The 9,704-nt window shown below is 37.7% G+C and overlaps 1 long non-coding RNA gene across 1 annotated transcript in view; it reads right to left on the reverse strand.

The window, feature by feature from the left end:
* Positions 1-8,955, reverse strand: part of LOC145535833 (uncharacterized) — a 77,317-nt gene extending 68,362 nt beyond the window's left edge. Inside the window, exon 1 of the long non-coding RNA XR_014075509.1 lies at positions 8,797-8,955. This is a non-coding gene — a long non-coding RNA (uncharacterized LOC145535833). The remainder of the gene's footprint in view (positions 1-8,796) is intronic.
* Between the last annotated feature and the right edge of the window lie 749 nt (positions 8,956-9,704).

The following is a 9,704-nucleotide window of genomic DNA, read 5'->3' on the forward strand; positions in this document are numbered from 1 at the left end:
GCAGTGCAAACAAGGAGTCTATATCCCTGAGTCTCTGTCAATCATGTTCTTCTAGAAGATCCCCAGTTGCTATGTTTGACAAATTCATGGTTGGATAGGTTTGGGGATGGTTCTGCTGCCCATCTGGTAAACAGAGTTTCTGTGTTAAAAGAAGACAATGTTTAATATCTGGAGACTTTTTCTGGGGGATAGAGGGAGGATTAAATAAAAATTGCAAAAGGAAAATTCTGGTATTTATCTCTTTTTCAATTCACAAATACCTATTTACTTTGAAAATATCAGCCTAAATAATACTAACCATCTCTTCACAACAAATTAAGAATATATATTTGCTTGATATATATTTTTATGATCTTAGTCATTGTACTAGTTCCATTAATATATGCAACCTGATTATTGATTAAATGCTTGTTTATGCCTTCAACTGAGCTAATAACTTATGTAGCTTCATCATCCACTCTGCAGCTGGATCTGTGAAATATGAAGTTGGATCAGCATGATATAACATTTTTGTTAATAAAATATCCATAAAAGGTAGCAAAGTGTATATCCTGACTATTAAACCTGTAGAGTCAATCAGCATAAAAGTGCGATTATGTAAGCACAGGACAGAATAAATGAAATGTGCCACATGAACCATGCATTTTGTATCATTATTCTCAAATTACATCCTGTTTGTCACTAAGTCTATCTGGCAGCCTGTTTTAACTGAATTAAAAACAGGAAAAAATACCCGTCCATGTGACTTTCATGCATCTTGCAGAAGAGGAAGTTTTTTTCAATCTCATTTCTTTCTTCTTGAGATTTTACTTGGAAAAATACAGACACTTAGTGAGATTACCAAAGTTGTATCTAAATATACACACAATTTAGCTGGAATTAAGCATCAGGTTTTTTTAAATTGATTTCATAACAGTATCTTTTGTTCCCTGCTTCTTTTTTCATCAACACAGATATTTGTAACTAATAGCTCCTTCTTTGCATAAGTAACAATGCTGCTGCTGCTGCTAAGTCGCTTCAGTCGTGTCTGACTCCGTGCGACCCCACAGACGGCAGCCACCAGACTCCGCTGTCCCTGGGATTCTCCAGGCAAGAATACTGGAGTGGGTTGCCATTTCCTTCTCCAGTGCATGAAAGGGAAAAGTGAAAGTGAAGTCGCTCAGTCGTGTCTGACTCTTAGCGACCCCATGGACTGTAGCCCACCAGGTTCCTCTGTCGATGGGATGTTCCAGGCAAGAGTACTGGAGTGGGGTGCCATTGCCTTCTCTGATAAGTAACAATAAGAGGAACTAAAACTACCCTAAACATTTCACCTATCATGTTATTGTAGACTAATAATTTATTTTATAATATCAACATTAGAAACTATCTCCCCCATTTAACTATGTTCTTATAATGTTATTTATTTTTCATAACAACTTTCTTATAACACCATTTTTAAATTTTCTTTTCGATCAAGGGATGTAGGAGCTTTTCACCTCTCCACCCACATAAAGAATTTTTTAATGGTTACTCTGTCAGTCAACCAGAAGGCTTTATTCTAAAAAACTATTTTTAAATATGTAATAGATTGTTCTCCTTGAGATTAAGTGATACAGTGGGACCACAGTAACTTAAGTATTGATTTTATGTATTCATGGGGTAAACTTGGGAACGATTCTTTTCCTTTTTCAAAAAAGATGTAACTTTCTGTTTAACTTCTACCTTGTACATCACTCAGATGAACCCACAGGTTGGATGGAAAGTCATATGTTACCCCAGCCTGAGGAAATTTAGGAGTACAAATGAATTCCAGATATCTAGCACTTTCTCCAGCATGGGCCATCATATTATATAACATTCTTATCCCAGGATTCATATACTCCTTTTATTTACTTATATATTTTATAGCTTCATTGAGATATATTTGGCATATTACATTGTGTAAGTTTAAGATGTAAGACATCTTGATTTGATACACTAATATATTACCATATAGTAATATAATGTAAATGATTACAACCATAGCATTAACTAATACCTCCACAATATTATACAATTAACATTTCTTTTTCTTGTGGGGGAGAACATTTAAGATCTACAGTCTTAGCAACTTTCAAGTATATAATACATTAATATTAGCTATAATCTTCATGATGTACATTAGACCCTCAACTTGTCAATCTTACAACTAGAAGTTTTCATTCCCCAGGCCCTGGTAACCACCACTCTACTCTCCATTTATATGAATTCAGCATTTTTTGGATTCTACTTTTAAGTGACATCATGCAGCACTTGTTTTTCTCTGCCTGATTTATTTCATTTAGCATAATGCCCTCAAGTATTACCTGCTGCTAAGCTAAGTCGCTTCACTTGTGTCTGACTCTGCGCGACCCCACAGACGGCAGCTCTCCAGGCTCCGCTGTCCCTAGGATTCTCCAGGCAAGAATACTGGAGTGGGTTGCCATTTCCTTCTCCAGTAATTACCTAAGTTGTCACAAATGGAAGTATATCCACTGCCTACACCACCTTCTTTAACCATTCATTGACTTATGGACAAGGTTATTTCCATATCTTGGCTATTGTGAATAGTAAACATTTGTGGCACAAACATCTTTTTGAGATCCTGTTTTCACTTCCTTTGGATATATAACCAGAAATGGGATTGCTGGATCAAACGTTGTTTTATTTTTAATTTTTTGAGGAAAGTCCATACTATATTCCATAGTGACTGCACCAATTTACACTTTCCACATCCTCCTCAACACTTGCTATTCTTGTCTTTTTTGATGATAGCCTTCTAACAGGAGTGAGATGATTATTTCATTGTGATTTTCATTTTCATTTTCCTGATGATTAGTGATGTTGAGTATCTTTTCATGTGCCTATTGGCCATGGATAGGTATTCTTTGGGAAAGTGTCTATTCCATTCCTCTGCCATTTTTTAATCAGTTTTGTGTTTGTTTGTTTTTTCTATTGAGTTATATGAGCTTTTTATAGATTTTTTTTGTATTTTAATGCTTTATCAGATGTATGATTTGCAATTTTTTTTCTCCTATTTTGTAAGTTACTTTTTCCTTTCGTTGTTTCTTTTGCTGTGCAAAAGCTTGCTAGTTTAATGTGGTGGTTTAATCACTAAGTAGTGTCCCACTCTTTGTGACCCCATGGACTATAGCCAGCCAGGCTCCACTGTCTATGGGGTTTCCTAGGCAAGAACACTAGAGTGGGTTGCCATTCCTTCTCCAGGGGTCTCCCTAACCCAGGGATCAAACCCACATCTCCTGCTTGGCAGGCAGATTCTTTACCACTGATCCACCTGGAAAGCCCTAGTGATGTAGTCCCATGTATTTATTTTTGCTTTTGTGATCTGTGCTTTTGGTGTCATAGCCAGAAAACCCTTTTCAAGATCAAACTCAAGAAACTCTCCCCTTATAATTTCTTCTAGAAGTTTTATTTTCAAGTCTTTAATCCATTTTGAGTCAATTTCTCTGAGTGGTACAAGCTCGAGTCCAATTTCATTATCCTGCATTTGGTTATCCAGTTTTTCCAACACCCTTTATTGAATGAGAATATCAGTTTGAATTGAATATTCCTGAGCTCCATGTCCCATGTTAGTTGACTATATACAATGGCTTATTTCTGGGTTCTTTGTCCTTTTCCATTGGTTTATGTGTCTGTTTTTATGCCAGTATCATACTTGTTTGATTACTATAGCTTTGTAGTATAGTTTGAAATCAGGAAGTATTTTGTCTCTAGTTTGTTCTTTCTCCAGTTTGCTTTTGCTATTCATGGGTTTTTGTGATCTCATACAAATTTTAGGATTTTTTTATTCATATGAAAAATGCTCTTGAAATATTAATAGAGATTTTATTGAATCTATAGATGACTTTAGGTAGTACTGACATTTTAACAATATTATTCTTTTGATCCATGAATACCAGATATTTATCCATTTGTTTGTCTTATTAAATTGCATCAAAATTTTAGAGTTTTAATGTACAGATCTTTCACCTCCTTGATTAAATTTATTTATAAGCATTTTACTTTTTTGATGCTATTGTGAATTATACTGTTTCATTCATTTCTTTTTCAAATGTTTTGTTATTAATGTATATAAATATAACTAATTTTGTGTATGTTGCTTTTGTATCCTGCAACTATACTGAATATAATGATTAGTGGGTTTTGGTTGAGTTTTAGAATTTTAGATATATAAGAAGCTCCAAAACTTTGGCCACCTGATGCAAAGAGCTGACTCATTGGAAAAGACCCTGATGCTGGGAAAGATTGGAGGCAAGAGGAGAAGGGGACGACAGAGGATGAGATGGTTGGATGGCATCACAGACTCAATGAAGATGATTTTGGGTAAACTCCGGCAGTTGGTGATGGACAGGGAGGCCTGGCGTGCTGCAGTGAACAGGGTCGCAAAGAGTCAGACACGACTGAGCAACTGAAGTGACTGACTGAAGATCCGCCTGAGATGCAGGAGACCCCAGTTCGATTTCTGTGTCGGGAAGATCGCTGGAGAAGGGATAGGCTACCCAATCCAGTATTCTTGGGCTTCCCTTGTGATTCAGCTGGTAAAGAATCTGCCTGCAATGCAGGAGACCTGGGTTCGATCCCTGGGTTGGGAAGATGCCCTGGAGGAGGGAAAGGCTATCCGCTTTAATATTCTGGCCTGGAGAATTCCACGGTCCGTATGTATAGTCCATGGGGTCACAAAGAGTCGGACACAACTGAGCAACTTTCACTTTCACTTTTCACTTTCATATATAAGATAATATAATCTACAAAGAAAAACAATTTTACTTTTTCCTTTCCTGTTTGGATGCCTTTTATGTCTAATAATTGCCTAATTGGTCTGGCTAGTATTTCCAGTATTATCTTATTTTACTTTCTGGAGTTAATCTAGCTAAAGGTTTGTCAGTTTGGTTTATTCTTTCAAAAAACCAGCTCTTGGTTTTGTTGATCTTTTCTATTACTTTTGTGTTCTCTCATTTATTTATGTTCTGATCTTACGTCTTTCCTTCTGCTAACTTTGGATTTAGTTTTTTTGTTTTTTAGATGTAAAGTTGCTTGTTTATTTGAGATCTTTCTTAACACAGGCATTTATTGTTATAAAATCCCCTCTTAGAATTGTTTATGCAGCATTCCATAGGTTTTGATATATTGTATTTCTATTTTAATTTGTTTTAAGATATTTCTTCATTTCCCATTTGATTTTGTCTTTGGCCCTTTGGTTGTTCAGCTATGTGTTGTTTAATTTCCACATATTTGTGTATTTTCCAGCTTTCCTTCTATTGTTGATTTCTAGTTTAATACCATTGTGGTTAGAAAACATATTTGGTGTGATTTCAATCTTCTTAAACTTGCTAAGTTTTGTTTTATGACTTTTCATTGATCTCTGCTGGAGAATGTTCCAGGGGCACTAAAAAGAAAGTGCATTTTGCTGCTGTTGGACACAATGTTCTTCATATATCTGTTCCATTTGGTCTTAAGTATGGTTCATATCCAATGTTTCTTTGTTGACTTTCTTTCTGGATGATCTATTCATTTTTAAAAGTGGGGTATATTATTACTGTGTTACTGTCTTTTTCTTCCTTCAGATCTGTTAATATTTCATTTTCCTTATTATTTAAGTGTTCCAATGTTGGGTATATATATATTTGCAATTATTATTTACTACTGATGGATTAAACTAGGTTTTTTCCTCCAAATTGATAATAATTACTGTGTATAGATGTGGTATTCTTCCCTAGTTAAAAAGAATGCTGAATAAAGAGAGGGAATGTTCTACTAAGCATTTGTTGTCATGAGATATAGTTTTAAGGAATGAATACATTCCTACATATAGGAATCTGTACCTATAATGGCAATGTTGCTGTAACATCATGGGGTAGAACCACAATGAATTCCATTTTGAATTTTTATGTGTTAGCACTTCATCTATGTTCTGTTATACTTCAATTTTGGGGGGGTTATTTTTTCTTTTTCTCTCCATTGGATTGGATACATGCATTTCTATTGGTATCTGAATAGCACCAGTCTTCTAAAACAGTCTTATATAAAGATTAATTTTAAAATATGTGTCCATTTGCTGTTATAAATTATACTTGGATTTTTCATTGCCTGGAAATTTGGCACTCCTAACCTTGCATGTTCAAGAGTCAATCATACCAGTAGTGCTGTTGATGAAGGTGAATTCACTTGCCAGGGGTTGGGGAAAGTCAGTAAAAACTGGTACATATGGGAGGCTCTTGCATTAGCCCAGGCCTGAAGTGGCTTGGCAATCTTTTAAAACATACAAACAAACAAACCAGAACGTTGAATGTAAGGTAGAATTACTTTAGTTTTAATTAGAAATAAAATCTTGTCTTTTTTTTCTACCCAGACTGCTTCTTAAAGCTCTGTAGAATGTCACCATGTGAAGTTTACTTAGACTAGCAAATAGTTGGCCCTGGTTCCAGATCTTACATCTATGCCGAGAGAAATCAGGATGCACACTTAACCTAGCATTTCTATATCGCTCCACATCCCTTATTGTCTGCTGCTGCTGCTGCTAGGTCGCTGCAGTCGTGTCCGACTCTGTCCGACCCCATAGACAGCAGCCCACCAGGCTCCCCCATCCCTGGGATTCTCCAGGCAAGAACACTCGAGTGGGTTGCCATTTCCTTCTCCAATGCATGAAAGTGAAAAGTGAAAGTGAAGTCGCTCAGTCATGTCCGACTCTTCGAGACCCCATGGACTGCAGCCTACCAGGCTCCTCCGTCCATGGGATTCCAGGCAAGAGTACTGGAGTGGGGTGCCATTGCCTTCTCCCCCCTTATTGTCTGGACCCCTGGTTTTGTCATGCAGAACAAAGAAACAAGAGAACAAGGACAAAGGAACAAGAAAATGGCGGTTCCCGGGAGGAATGATCCTCGAACAGCATTTAGGGAAGGGAATGAAGACTCTTAAGTCTGCATGGACAAGTTTTATTCATTTTTCAACCATTCCACCTAATGCTCTGTTTATGGGGTTGAGAACTGTCGCCTTTGCAAATAAGCCACATTTGAAAAGCTCATATGGGAATCTGTAGAGTCTTTTCACAGTCCTCAAATGAACATCTTGACAGGCCATGAGGAAGCAACAGGACAAAGAGTCACACCTCAGCAGCAAACTTAGTCTAGCATGACCAGAAGTCCCTCAGACACAGTCAAATAGCAGAAGCACAGCACTCCCATCAGCAAGACGATCAGCCGTCCTGTAGCTGCCTCCTTCCACTATGTCCAAAAATGTACCTAACAGATGGCTGGTTACCATATAGAGATGGGCTCACCTGCCTCCCTGAGCTGCACATAGGAACATGTGCTACTAAATATGCAGAACATTTCAGAGCCAGTCAGCTCCAGGGCCCAGCAGTTGCTTGCTGCATGCAAATTTGAAAGGGCGATTCCAAGAAAGAAACCCTTCATTTCATTAGTGCTGATGAAGATTCTCCCTGATGCTTCTCTTTATTAATTTTGTATCCCATGCCGTCACTGAGGTGGCGACTTTGGCAACACCAGTAGAGATAGGTCCACTTAGAACACTATTTGAAGACCAAATGCCTCCCTGAGAACTGCTTTGCCCTGACCCTGAGAAGGTGAAATGGATGATTCGTTTTTTAATTTAAGAAGATTTTATACACTTTTACCAAGCTCTTTCATGGGTGGCAGTTGGTCTTTGCTTTAATGGTAGATAAGTGGCAAGTCTTTGTATGGTGAATATCAGCATTTATATTTTGGAATCTTGAGACTGAAAAATGGCTTTATCAAACTTCTCTATCCTGCCACTCAAGGCAGAAGCAAGGGTAGGCAATGTGAGGGGGTCATGGAAAATGGGGAAAATTATCCCAGTAGTCCCCATTCTTAGCCAACAGATGCCTTCACTTTGAAGGTCAGTAGTTTAAATCTCAGCCTCCAAAGAGATAAAGATTCATGTTGATTTTTCAGATTAAAAAACCAGCTATAAAACCTAATTTGATAAAACATACAGCATTCTGCACATAAGAATGCAAAAAAACTTAGCATGGTGCGTCTCCCTTCTCCTATTAAGGGCAAAGGGAAGACCTGTTTAGACAGTCTAAAAGGAATTGATACAAGTGAATGAGCAAGAAAAAACATACCACACAGTCTAAACACACACAATTTGCCAAAATCCAACCCAAGATAACTACACAAATCCCTTTTCTTCTCTATATCACTGACTAACGATAACAGATTAAAGCCAGGCCTCCCATACTTGTATGTCTGGATATGCCCTTCAAAGATATACATGGAGCAACCTCCTAGAATATTAAATTAACTTGAAAATTTGGAGTGGAAAACATTTCTATATTAACACAAAAATAGGAATATTTTGAGATAGATTTTTTAATCATATATATGTATATATTTTGAAACCATGAAAAGTCTTCCAAATGCTTGGGGCTTACACCTGCTGCATCAGGCCATATGTAAGTTCAACCAAGGTATACATTCTACTTTCTTTGCTTGGAAAACTTTTCAAATCACTGCAATGAATATAATTCCCTAATCCCTGGGGATTCTCTTGTATCATTAAGCCATAAAAAGTTTTTTATGATCCAACCTTTATCAGAATATCTTTGGGGAAAAAAAGCCTTCTCCAAAATAGGATTCAAACTGGAGAACTTGGAGGGTGAAAGCAAAATCCTCCTCAAGCAAGCAGGAGAGTTATTTACTCATTATTCTAATTTTACAGATGAGAAAACAGAGGCTTAGAGATATAAGATGACTTGCCCAGCTACTAAGCAGAAGAACTGTGACTCAAACTTACACTGTTTCAGGGAAAGTTGTGCCCGTAGCATTCTGCTCCATGGGGAATGTGCTGCTTCATGTCAAGGCCACAGCTATTCAGGAATCCTTTCAAAAACTCTATTTTAATCCTCAAATGAAATGATACATCATGATGCTGCTTCTGACGACAGACTGAACTGAAGGACACAGAGATTGTCTCTGAGAGAAGTATCTCCTCAAAGTTTTATCTTATCCTTGGAGAGTCAGTACAAAGATAAAATGGCAAAGAAAATTCTTTTGCTTAGTAGTTACAGTTTTACCTTAGTTTCACTCAAAGCTTTTGCTTCTTGTTGCTCATTTTAAAAAATAAACTGTTGACTACAAAGATACACAACTTGAGAGTTGCAAGTTAAGTTTTATTTGGGGCAAAATGAGGACTGCAGCCTGGGAGGCAGCATCTCAGATAGCTCTGAGAGACTGCTCCAAAGCGGCAGTGAAGTGAAAGTCACTCAGTTGTGTCCAACTCTTTGCGACCCCATGGGCTACACAGTCCACGGAATTCTCTAGGCCAGAATACTGGAGTGGGTAATCTTTCCCTTCTTCAGGGGATCTTCCCAACCCAGAGATCAAACCCATCTCTCCTGCATTGCAGGCAGATTCTTTACCAGATGAGCCACAAAGGAAGCCCAAGAATACTGGAGTGGGCAGCCTACCCCTTCTCCAGCAGATCTTCCCCACTCAGGAATCAAACTGGGGTCTCCTGCATTGCAGGTGTATTCTATACCAACTGAGCTATCAGAGAAGCCCAAGCAGCAGTGGGGGAAAGCCAATATATAAGGTTTTGGTGAAGGGGGAGTTCAATATCATTAAGCGCTCATTTTACAAAAGATTTTTTGTTAGTCATGTGGACCTGAGGTCACATGAAGGGATTTAGTGCTTCTCTAGATA

This window comes from Giraffa tippelskirchi, chromosome X (assembly GCF_054371585.1).
Source record: "Giraffa tippelskirchi isolate mGirTip1 chromosome X, T2T-mGirTip1v1.2.pri, whole genome shotgun sequence".
Taxonomy (NCBI): Eukaryota; Metazoa; Chordata; class Mammalia; order Artiodactyla; family Giraffidae; genus Giraffa; species Giraffa tippelskirchi.